This window comes from Phytophthora infestans, genomic scaffold, assembly GCF_000142945.1.
Source record: "Phytophthora infestans T30-4 supercont1.55 genomic scaffold, whole genome shotgun sequence".
NCBI lineage: Eukaryota > Oomycota > Peronosporomycetes > Peronosporales > Peronosporaceae > Phytophthora > Phytophthora infestans.
The window spans coordinates 377,155-389,270 of record NW_003303704.1 but is presented as its reverse complement, the minus strand read 5'-3'; positions in this window follow the sequence as shown (position 1 = coordinate 389,270).

Sequence of the window (12,116 nt, the reverse complement as noted above, 5' to 3'; positions counted from 1 at the left end):
TAGATTTACATGTTAATTGCATCGGCCCACTTCCGTGCTTTGTAGCTCTGTGTCCATATTTGTTTCCCATCCATCGTACATACTGTTTCTTACTGCCCTACAAATCCTGTTCGATAAGCTCGCACCTTCTCCTAGGCTCACGCCCTCCCATACACACCTAAACACGAAAGTAATTGTGACCAATGGAAAACGTTTATTTTTAGCCAATCAGTTTTTCTGGTGATTACGCGGATGTTTGTTGCGCTGGAGAGGTTTCCAGCGACGACGGCGGCGATTAATGCGCTCCTGGACAACACGCCGCGGCGGTTGTGGGGGGGGCCATAGCGGCGGCAACTAAGGCCAGGCTTTGTTGGCGCGAATCAGTGGCTGGCTTCGGTTCTGGTGTGCGTGGGTGGTGACAAAACGCCTGGCTGTATGGACCAGAGGCGCACGCGATGCACCTGCGGGCACTCGCTCGAGCCTCGCCCTGTGCGAATGCATCCCATGCTAAGAATTGTTCGCAACAGGCGCACAGCCGGAGCTGCAGCCCGAGACCATCTGGCTCGAGCGGGGGGTGCACAATGACCGCCTGGCACGTCGAGCACATGGGAGGTAAACGTTCAATTGGAGAAATGTTTTATTAGAAACGTTTTGATTAAAATAGTAGTAATATTTTTAAGTATTAAACTAAGTATTTCGAAGTATTGAATTACTACTTTGCTAAAATGCGATCCAGTGGTATCGTCAGGGCCTAAAAAAAATCAACAGCGCCTACGATGATATAATAGTACCGGTGTGCACGTCGGCGAAGCCTACCAAGGCAAATTAACCCGCACACACGCAGCGCCCTTTGCATGAGGTGGCGCTCCAGCGTTAAAAATGGGGGGCAAAATGAAATTTGAACGGTGCATTTAGGTACGATGTGTAGACCACATACAGTGTGTACACCACAAAATGCGATTTTAGCCAATGGGGGGCGCCTTCGCTGCGCTCGGCAGCCAGTAGAACGCCCGCATTTGCGTTACATTTTAAAACCCTAGCCGCGGACGGAAGGACGCAGAACACACTCCACTAGAGAGGTAAGACTAGCCGAGCGCCGCCGCTACGCGGCGGAGTGGCATGGTTTGTTGGAGATGCGGTGGCCACAAATATAAGTGCTTCTAGGTGTCGCGTGCTTTGTAAGCGACGTTCACCCCAGTACGCCGTGGCTTCGTGTACTTAACCACTTACCATTCCGTAGTCTCATGTGGCCCCGTACAATATCGTGGCTTGGTATGTTTTAGTTACGCCGTACTACAGGTTGGATGTCATGGTCTTCAGTGGCCCGTGCTCTTCCGTGTTCTCCCTGGCTTCGTGGCTCCCTGCTTACCCGTGGCCCACTCTGCTTAGTGGTTATGTGCTCTCTTTCTTTTGGGTTCTAGATGTTTAGTACTGCCGCTTTCGCGGACACTAAATATTATCTGTATACAAACGTGTTCGTGGGCTGCACTGGTTTCGTGGTACATAGTATTCTGTGGTCGTAGGCCTACCGTCGCCGGTACTCTAGCCGAAGGGTGCTATTCCGTGGTTTGGTGCCTCCATGCAGTCGTGTTGTTCCGTCGCCCGTGTATCGTGCTCTCCTGGTGAGGCTGTATCGACCGCGTTATCACGCTATCGTTCAATCGCGGTGTGGTTTTGCTGTAAATGGTATTGTGCTCGAGTAGTGCATCTGCGTTGCCCGTGTTATCGTGTTTTACAATGGCATCGTGCTCCACAATGTGCAATCGTGGTCACCCCCCCCCCCGTGTATATCGCGGCTGGCCCGCCGTCCGTGTAATCCAGTTCTAATGTACTACTGTCCTACATGGCTCGGTAAGCTCAGGTTCAAAACTGGTATCCATATCCGGGGCTCGGTAATTTTCCGTCTATAGCTCGGCGGCTGCGTTCTCCCATATCTTAGTGGCACAGTCCATGCTATCGTGCTATATTTTGGTGTCGCGGATAGTCTGTCGTCCGTGCGATCATTATATACCGTAGTATCGTGCTGACAGACTCGGTGAGCTCCGGTTCTACCCTAATGTCGTACTCCAATGCTTAGTGATTTCCCGCTTATGCTCTCCCGTGGCTTCGTGTTTGGCCCGTCGACCGTGCTTCGTGTTCTACCGTGGTGCTATGGGAGAATTACTGTCCGCACACCCTTACCGCTGCGTGCGTGGCTTCGAATGTGCGTGCTCTTCCGTAGCCGCGCTTCTCAGCATACTGGGGTGTCTATGTATTTAGTCCCCTTCCGTGGCCCGTACGCCCCCTTTATACTCTTATGCTTCTGTCCTTTTCATGGCTGCGTGCACTTCCATCTTTCACGCTACGTAAAAAACTTCGTGGTTTGCATCGGCTAAGTCTTCTACCATCGTCCATGACCTTCCGTGCTTCGTGTTGCTCTTCTATCCCATCATCTACGTAGCGTGGATCGGTGTTCCTTCGTGTTTCGTGATCTTGTTGAGTCACGTACCTCCGCGCTAACCTAAACACAATAGTTGTTCCCATTTTGTTTGATGTACGCTACATATATTGTTGAAAAGATTGCACAATATCTTAAGGTCGCACACTACGTGCGCAAATACAAAGCAAGATAATACTTTCTCCCGGAGGCAGTGTGGGGTGAAGGGGTGTAAGCCACAATAGTCATATTATAAAATTTTCATATAATTAGTAATAGTAATATAATTACTATTTATTATCGACCGCTAATAAAATAATTATGTGGACTACTACTACAAATAACTGCAAGGAAAATATGAAATATCTTCAGAATAGTACTACTTAAAACAGTATTGTAAGTTTTTATTATTAGAAAGTACTACGAAGCCTTAAATATCATTCTAAAATGAATAAGTACTAAACTTTCGCTTGAGGCCGAAATATGCGTCACCAAAGCCTACAATATTTTTCAACAGCTCCTACGACGATAACCTACCGGTACGTGTGTGCTCATCGGAACCTTATACTAATGCTAACTAACGCGTGCACAGGCAGCGCCCTTTGCGTGGCCTTGCGAGCCGCAGCTGAAAATGAGAGCAAAATGAAATTTGGAAGCTGCATTTTAAGTACGATGTGTTGACCACATACAGTGTGTAGACCACCTAATGCGATTTTAGCCTATTGACGCCGCCTTCGCTGCGCTCGGCAGCCAGTAGAACGCCCGCGTTAGCGTGAGTTTTATTAGCCCTACCCTCGGACGGACTTACGGACAGACAACGCACTCCACTGGAGAGGTAAGACTAGCCGTTCGCCGCCGCTACGCGGCGGAGTGGCATGGTTTGTTGGAGATAAGGTGGCCGCAATTTTAAGTACTTCGTGTGTTGTGTGCTTTCAGTCTGATCTTGTACCCCGAGGCTTCGGCCATCCCCGTGCGATGTTGTGTCGTACACCTATCATTTCGTAGTCTCATGTGGTGGTGTACGGTATCGTTAATTCGTACGCGTCCGTTGCTCCGTACTACTGGTTGGCGTCTATGTTCTTCCGTGGATCGTGCCCTTTTCCGTTAATGCGCTCTCTCTTTTGGGCTCATGCTTTTCAGTAGTACGACACCCTTTCGTGGCTGCTAGTTATTCCGTGTTCCCAAGGTCTTGAGTGAGTTTACAGGTTTAGTGGTCCATATTCATTCATGGTCCATGGCGTCTCATCGACGGTACCCTCGCCGACGGGTGCTATTCCGTAGTTATATGGATCCGTCCCCCGTGGAACGTGCTCTCCTGGTGTGGCTTCGTCGACCGCGTTATCGCGCTATCATAGTATAATTCTGCTAGCCTATGCTTTCGTGTTCGCGTAGTGCAACTGTGTTTCCCGTGTTATTATATTCAACAATGGAATACTGATCCACGTTGTACAATCGTGATATCCAGAAGCGCTCCCCGGTGCTTCCGTGGCTGATCTGCCGCCCGTGCAATCATGCTATCGCCTTCTGTATCTCCGCGATTTCCCGTCTATAACTCCCGTTGCTGCGTGTTATCTCACGGTTTAGTGGCTGGGCCACCGTCCGTGCTATCGTGTTATCTCGCGGTATCGTGGTTGGTCTGTCGTCCGAGCTATCGTGAGCTACCGTAATACTGTGCTCCGTGGCTTGGGTCTACCCTGGTATCGTGGTCCAATGCTCGGTGATTTCCAGGCTTATGCTCTCCTGTGGCTTCGTGTTAGGTTCATCGTCTGTGCTTCATGTTCTACCGTGGTGTTATGGGAGAATTGTTTTCCGTGCACCTTACCGTTTCCGTGGCCCGTGTTTTTCAGCATGTTGGGGTGTCATTACTTCAGTTACTTTCCGTGATCCGTACGCTCCCATCATATTCTTGCCATTCCAAGTTTTCATGGTAGCGTGCTCGTCCGTGGTTCGTGCTTTTCAGAATGGCTAACTGCCTTCATTGATTTAGTCCTCTTCAACGTCCGTGGCCTTCTGTGCTTCGTGTTCTTCCCTCTACCCCATCGTGTGCATAGTGTGCCCCGGTGTTCCTCTGTGTTTCGTGTTCTTGTTTATCCACTTGCCTCCGCGCTAATTCAATCGCAAACGCTGCTTTTATTTTGTTTGATGTATGCTACATATCGTGTTGGAAAGTGCGCACAATCTCTTAAGGTCGTACACTACGCGCGCGAATACAAAGGAATACGATTATTTTTTTTCGGCGGCGGAGTGGTGTACATGGTTATGTGGGGTGGGATGGTGGGAAGCCACTGTATTCACATTTTAAAAGTTTTCGAATATTTAATATTAGTAATAAATTGTGCATCTTTATCTGACGTAAATAAATACTATAGATTAATTAATTAGTACTAATAAATATATCTCAAACGCTGCTTAATAAATAAGTGTAGTACTACTACAAACGTCTGCAAGCAATAATAAGAAATATGTTTCGAGTTGTTTATTTTTGCCAATAATTACTAACGTTTCGATTGAGGCCGAAATATGCGTCACCAAAGCCTACAGATTTTTTCAACAGCTCCTACGACGATATAGAACGTGTGTGCTCATCGGCGCCTTCTACTAATTCTAACTAACGCACACATAGGCAGCGCCCTTTGCGTGGCCTCGCGAAGCGCAGCTGAAAATGATGAAATTTGAGCGGTGCATTTAAGTACGATGTGTAGTCCACATACAGTGTGTACAAAACACAATGATGGTTTTAGCCAATGGGGGCCGCCTTCGCTGCGCTCGACAGCTTTTTAGCGAATCGACGTCGCCTTCGCTGCGCTCGCAGCCAATAGAGCGCCCGCATTAGCGTGAGTTTTATTAACCCTAGCCGCGGACGGACTGACGGACAACACACTCCACTAGAGGGGTAAGACTAGCCGAGTGCCGCCGCTTCGCGGCGGGAAAGAATGAATGTCGTTCCTTGTGTTTTGCCTCCGTTCCGCTCGCTACGGCTCGCTTCACTACTCGCATGGTAGGCTGGCAGATTGTGGCTCAGGCGGGCCCATAGGCCCGCAGGGTTGCGATTTGGGCCGCCTCGCTGCGCTCGGCAGCTTTTAGGCCAATCGGGGCCACCTTCGCTGCGCTCGGCAGCCAGTAGAAATATTTAAATTATTTTATCCAATGATTTGTCCGGAAAAGCGTGACAGGCACGACAATTTAGTGTGACGGACAGACAGGTTGCTGCAGTAGATGTTTAAGACTAGCCGTTCGCCGCCGCTACGCGGCGGTGGTGGCAGGCTGTAGTCCCAGGAAAAATGGGCTCACGCCTTCGCTGCGCTTAAACATGTTTTATGTAAACGTTATGTATTAAATGCATTTGAAGTTGAACATTCCTACTCCGAACCAAAGATCTGTCTGTAGACAATATTCTGGGCGTAGACCCCATCCTCCTCCTCCAGCTTTGGGTACTCGACCAGCGCCTTGAATCTTGATCTTGAAGTAACTCGCGACATCGCAACGTACAGCTGCCCGTGGGAGAAGCAAGGCGTAGCAAGATACAGCCCCAAGTACTGCACCGTTTGTCCTTGCGCCTTGTTAATCGTCATCGCAAAGGCCGGTTGGACAGGAAACTGCTTGCGTCTCAAATGAAACGGAAAGCTCCGAATGTCTCCGTCACTGATGAAAACAATGCGGGGAATCAACACATGTTGCCCTTGTCGCTCACCGGTCATGATTGTGGCGTGGATGACATGTGGCTTGAGGGCCACAATTCGAAGCCGTGTTCCGTTGCACAGCCCTAGATCTGGATTCAGGTTCCGCATCATCATGATAGGCATTCCTACCTTGAGGGTCAGCTTGTGGGGCGGCATTCCACTGATATTCATCGAGTGGAGTACCTCCTGCTCGAAGAAATTGCCATCACCGTCGTCTTGTACAGAATCGGAAGACATGTATTCCCGCGCCTGTCCAGTTAATCGATCGGTCACCGCTTCATTGATGCGGTGCACGATTGCGTTCGTGGTCGTGAGGATCGTTCGGTTAGCGAAATACTCGTCGGTAGCAACCTCGGGGTTATTAATCTCGCCATACATCTCGTCGATGATCCGATCCATGCCTCTTGGAATAACGCCCGGACGAATTTCCTGGTCCACATCCTCAGGCACAGGTGGATTCTCAATCAGCATATCGCGCGGGATCTTCATGTAATCGTTTCCTAGGGAAGGGTTTACATCATGCCTTCCCTCCCCGACTTGCAGCAGGAACTCGGAGAACGCAGCCATTTCCTCAGCAGTGTCTGCAGTATCAGCTGTGCGCACTCGCATGTTTTCCGTAAGACGGAACGTCTGGAATTGGGGCCACAGCCTAGACGACTTGAGGCAAGCGTCAATTGTCTCGACGGGTGTTCCATTCTTAACGACCGGGAGAATCTGGCGGAAATCTCCCGAAAGTACAAACACTTTCCCCCCAAAAGGCTCGGTATCGTTGTCAAGGATGTCCCGCAGTGTTCGGTCTACTGCCTCGAATGCGTGGCGATGGGCCATAGGTGCTTCGTCCCAAATAATTAAACTTGCATGCTTAATCAACTCCTGAATATGGGAGTTCTTCCTGATACCGCACGTCGAGCTCTCGTTCAATTTCAAAGGGATCTTGAATGTAGAATGAGCTGTCCTACCACCCATGAGCAAGAGCGAGGCAATACCGCTAGACGCCACAGCGATGGCGATTTTCCCCGAGAGTCTGACTTTGGCCAGTATGTTTCGAAGCAGTGTAGATTTTCCAGTACCACCCGGGCCATCAACAAAAAATAGTTTCTTGCCTTCCTCCGGGCATTCAACCGCTTCAATAATCTGGTCGTAAGCCACCCGCTGACTTTCGTTTAGCTGATCTTCTGTGTGTACAATCGCCTCCAAAGCTGACGCATCGTATCCAGTGAGCTCACGTCGAAGTAATCCGTTTTGGCGAAGCGCTTCACGAATCAATGTTGGGAACGACCCCAACTGAGAAAGCTCGTCGAAGTCAGCTACCGCATACCCACTCGCTTGTAGTAGTTCTTGAATGCTCATCAGCGTTTCAAATTCGACCAACGCCGACTTGAAGGGGTTCATCAAAGCCTGATGTTTGCGTGCGAAGTCTCGGGAAAGATCCGCGAAAAACCGATCCCATAGAACACCAACATTTGCTGGAGCTGAGTACACCAGAATGGTGACGAAGAGCTGGCGTAGTTGATACGGCATTTGGAACTCAGCCGCTTCCGTCAAACACGAAACCCACTCGTTATCATTCTCCAAGTAGCCAGCTTCCCGCGCCGCAATTTGGAATGTGGGGCAGACAATCCCGTTAACCGTTCTCAAGTCCTCAAACGATGTTGGACCTCTACGCTGACAGAGCAATAGCCGAAGATAGAACCGCTCCATGTCTCGAGGAGACACATGAATCATGCGACCAACCGCAGCTTGATACTGTTTCCTGCGAACCCACCTTTTCGGTTGCCCTTTCTCCGGCGCTTTCCAGCAGAACTCTTTAGGGATGTCCTGATACAACATCGTTCTGGCAATATGATTCTGAGGTTCTTCACTCGCACACAACTCAAAGAATCTGGTCAGCATCGTGTGACTACCACGTTCCAAAACCGCCTCCGGGTTTTCCGTTTCGCGGAAGCAAACCGTCTGCCCTGACTCGAGATGAACCGTTAGCTGAGTAACCGCATGGGTTTTTCCCTGAATCGTGAAATCGAGCAGGCGCATGCAAGCTTCCACCGGAGAAATGTACCGGGCGCTCAAGAAACGTAGAATCTCATTTGGTTCTCGACGCGCACTCTGCTGCCCTCCTCGGACTTCTTCCACAGTGAGTATAGCCATGTCGGGTCCTTTGTACACATACTTGTACAGGTATTTAACCGCAGTAATATCCGTGCACACTTCCACATTGATGTGGCAGTTGTACTTCTGGGATAAGTACGGGTTGTACGGTACAACCCACTTTTTGTCGTATTCTCTGCCTTTGAACTTTAGAACACCTTCTTGCCGTCGACGTCGTCTGTACACTGGATATCCGTTGGCATTGGCCTGTGTAACTTCTGCTAAGGGCTTCGGATATCCTTTGGTGCACTTGCCGTCCTTCATACACGCGCAGGAAGGGTTTGCAGGCACGCATGGACCATGGAGCATGCACGATATGACCGTCTCATACAGCTGAGGGTTTGTATCCTTATCTGGGATCTCAGCGCATACCATCTTGTCTACGATCTCGCGGGTTCGAGGTTTGTCTTCGTCAGCCAAAATAACCAGTACGTGAGCGTGGGGGAGCCCTCGTTTTTGAAACTCGACAACGTAAATCCGCGCGCGCACTCGCCCCAAAACACCTTGGTTTAAATCGTCAAGCGTCGCTTGCAGTTTCTGCTGCCACACGCGAGCCACGATGTCTGGTCGATCTTGAGCTGTCTGGATATCGGAAGGTATCGCTTCAAGAATCTCGTCCCACTTAGGGTTGCACGTTTCCGTCAAGAAGACGTCGGGCCGTCCATACTCCCGAACAATTGCCATCGAATCTTGATACGACTTGTACATGGACCGCGGGCTACCCAGGTGCGAAGCCGGTAGTATGATACGCTTGCCAACCTGATTAAGAAAGTGGGTAGGTCGTCCTCTGTTGCCTCCGTCCTGGTCCGGGTGCATTAATATGTTCTGGACCCGGTCGTATTCCGACAGCAGCACTTCTCCTTCCGCCAGAGCCAAAGTATCTTCGTTGAGCAAAGCGTCTTGAACACCCCTGTATTGATCGGCGCGAAGTGTTTTCGGATTGTCGGCCACCCAGCGAAGCTGTTCTTGCTCACATTTTGCACGCTGATCTACACACCACTGTTGAAATAGACGCCCGCCTTGGTGGAGAGCGGACTGGTCATCCACTTTCTGATGAAGGCGGAACGCGATGTGTTCACGAAGCGACATCGCCTTCTTGTTTCGATACTCAGCACCATTCGCGAACTCGTCTGTGTAGGTCCAGCCCTTCTCTCCATATGGAAGGAGAAGCGGGTATTGGAGTGGATCGTAATCGGCGTGAGTCTCATACAAACGTAGCAGCCTTTGATCGCGTGTAAAGAGCAGTAGATCTTGAGGCTGGGCCAGGTTGCCATCCTCAATGAGAGTCGCAGCCACTTCAGACACAGTGGGGCGGTTATGCGTTCTTGGTCGCGAGGAGTTATCATGCAGACGGAAGACCAAATCTACTGGAGTCTCCGTGTTGTGTTGACGCACTTGCTGCCCAAAGTGGAGGAACCGTTGCGCTAATGGGTTGTGCTCTGCCATCATTTTCTCGATGTCTAGTAGTGCAACACGATCCAGATCCGCGAATATACCAAGACGTCGCTCCGCGCGGCGTTGCATGTCTGGATCCACAATGTAGATCTGCGCAAACTTGGGTGCTACTCGCGCGCCTGTCCGACGGTCTATGTGGGGGAGGAGAGATCCTAGGTAGTGCCCCATAGCCCCTTGAATGCGATATGTGTACACCCCGTGTGTACCCGCAACGCTCTCGTCTTGATGCACATTTTGAAACGATCGGTTTGAGCACGAAGCACCAATCGACGTAAATGCGAAGGCTTGATTGTAGGCACGAATTTGACGGCGGAACTCGGGATCTCCGTACAGCTGAAGCAGTTTTGGTGGCGCGGGGTGCAGTGGAGGCAGCTTTACCCTGCCTGCCAGACAGCATGATATCGCAGACTCGCCTGGCCACTTCCAAGCATTGCAGATCGGACAAACTGTTGTAGCCGGGAGCTTGTGTCGCCCGTTGACCACGTGGTCACCTGTTATCATGGACGCGTCGAAGTCTTCGAGGGAAATAAGAGCATGTCCATGAAAGGACACATTGTCGTCTAGTGCGCACCCGCTCGAGCTCGTACTGGCGCTCGTCTTGTGTCTGCTCAGCTCGTCGATCAGCATGCCGTTGTCGGTCCAGCTCGCGTTCAGCATCTCGTTCTTGTCCCGACAGATCGGCCCGTCGATCGGCGTGCTGGTGGCGGTTTAGCTCACGTTCAGCGTCCCGGTCTTCTTGTGGTAGCTCCGCTCGGCGAACTGCATGCTGTTGGCGGTTTAGGTCGCGTTCGTATTGTCGCTGCTGTTCATTTAGCTCCGCCCTGTGTGCTGTTTGCTGCTGCCGATTATTCACTCGTTGTTCGTGAAGATCTTCTCCACGTAACCGAGCTCTTCGGGCACGCTTGCGCTCTGCGTCCGTTTTCCTCGCACGATCACGCTGAGAGAGTGACATATTAGCTCGTCTTGTGCGAGATCTCTGTGCGTCGCATGTACGGTCGCGATCTGTCTGAGACAGTGTCCTGTTAGCTCGTCTTTCGCGAGCTCGTTGCGCAGCTGACACCGGAATCGCTTCTTGAACAGGAGCTGGAGGTATTAAAAGCACTGCCAATGAAGCCACCTCGGTAGCTCCCGCTGGATACGCTGCCTCCATCTGGGCCGCAAACCGGTGCTGAAATATAACAGGATCGGACTCTTCCGTCTTTTCCTCCCGCTCTTCAAAACGGCCAGCTTGACCTTCCGTAACTTCCGTAACCGCAGTTGCTTCTTGGTGCACACTGAGGGCTTGAAGCGCTTTGTTCAAGTCGCAGCGCTTCCTCCTGCGCTTGTTCATACGTCGCTTCCGTGCTTCCTTCTCCTCTTGCATGGGTGTCGCATTGATCAGTTCATTCTCGCGCAGAGCCTCCTCAAGTTCTTCCCGCGTCCTTTTCCGCTTAGTTCGAGCCATCAGCCTGCGAACACGAAAACGTGACGCGTTAGACATAGTCTAAGTACACCGCACGTAGCAGTAGTTTTCATAATGTAGGGTGTGGGGACATCTGCGTACTACCCGGGATTGCTTGCTCCCATCAAGGTTATCTCCGATCACTTATCCCACAGTCACGGGCCGTGAGGTCCGGAGCGGTTTTAGTTTGCAAATTGTGCAGTCGAATCTCCAGGGTTGGGCCCCCGGATAGTACTGTAGCTTGAGGTGCGATATCCTTTTGCCAAAAAGGCGGCCGTTAATTGCAAAGGCTGGTTATTGATAGGCTATTACAGCCCCCATCCCATCTGTCGGTTAAAAGAGGCCAGTTACGGTACCCCTCCTGACCAAATGCACGCACGCAATGTGCGTGCCCATCAATAACCATTAACGACCGGCTCAACTGGTTCGCTGTCGGGTTTGCGGTCAATGGACCAGGTGCCAAATGTGCTCTCGCGCAGAGTGGGCGGTGGGATAAAGCCCCAAGAACCCAGAGGGCTCTGGAACTAAATCCCCATAGCACGGCTACCTACTTGCAGGATAAAATCCCGCAAGCTATAAGCTACCCCCTAAGCAGCCCCAGGAACCTCGGACTATCTGTGTATGTGTGTCTTGCTAGCTACTAATGCTAACTAACATGCATACACGCAGCGTACCTTGAGTAACGTGGCGTTCCGCGGCTTCCGTTTCGAAAATGGGGGCAAAATGAAATTTGAACGTTTGCATTTAAGTACGATATGTAGCCCACATACAATGTGTACACCACATATTGCGATTTTAGCCAATCGAGGCCGCCTTCGCTGCGCTCGGCAGCCAGTAGAACGCGCGTTTTAGCGTGAGGATTATTAACCCTAGCCCGTTACGGACGTTACAGACGTAGGGGGGTAAGATATTAATACCCTACTACTATCTGATTATAGAATGGCATTTCCTTATCGACCAACGCAGTCTGGTTCCTGGCGCTGGTGGCGGCAGTACTCCC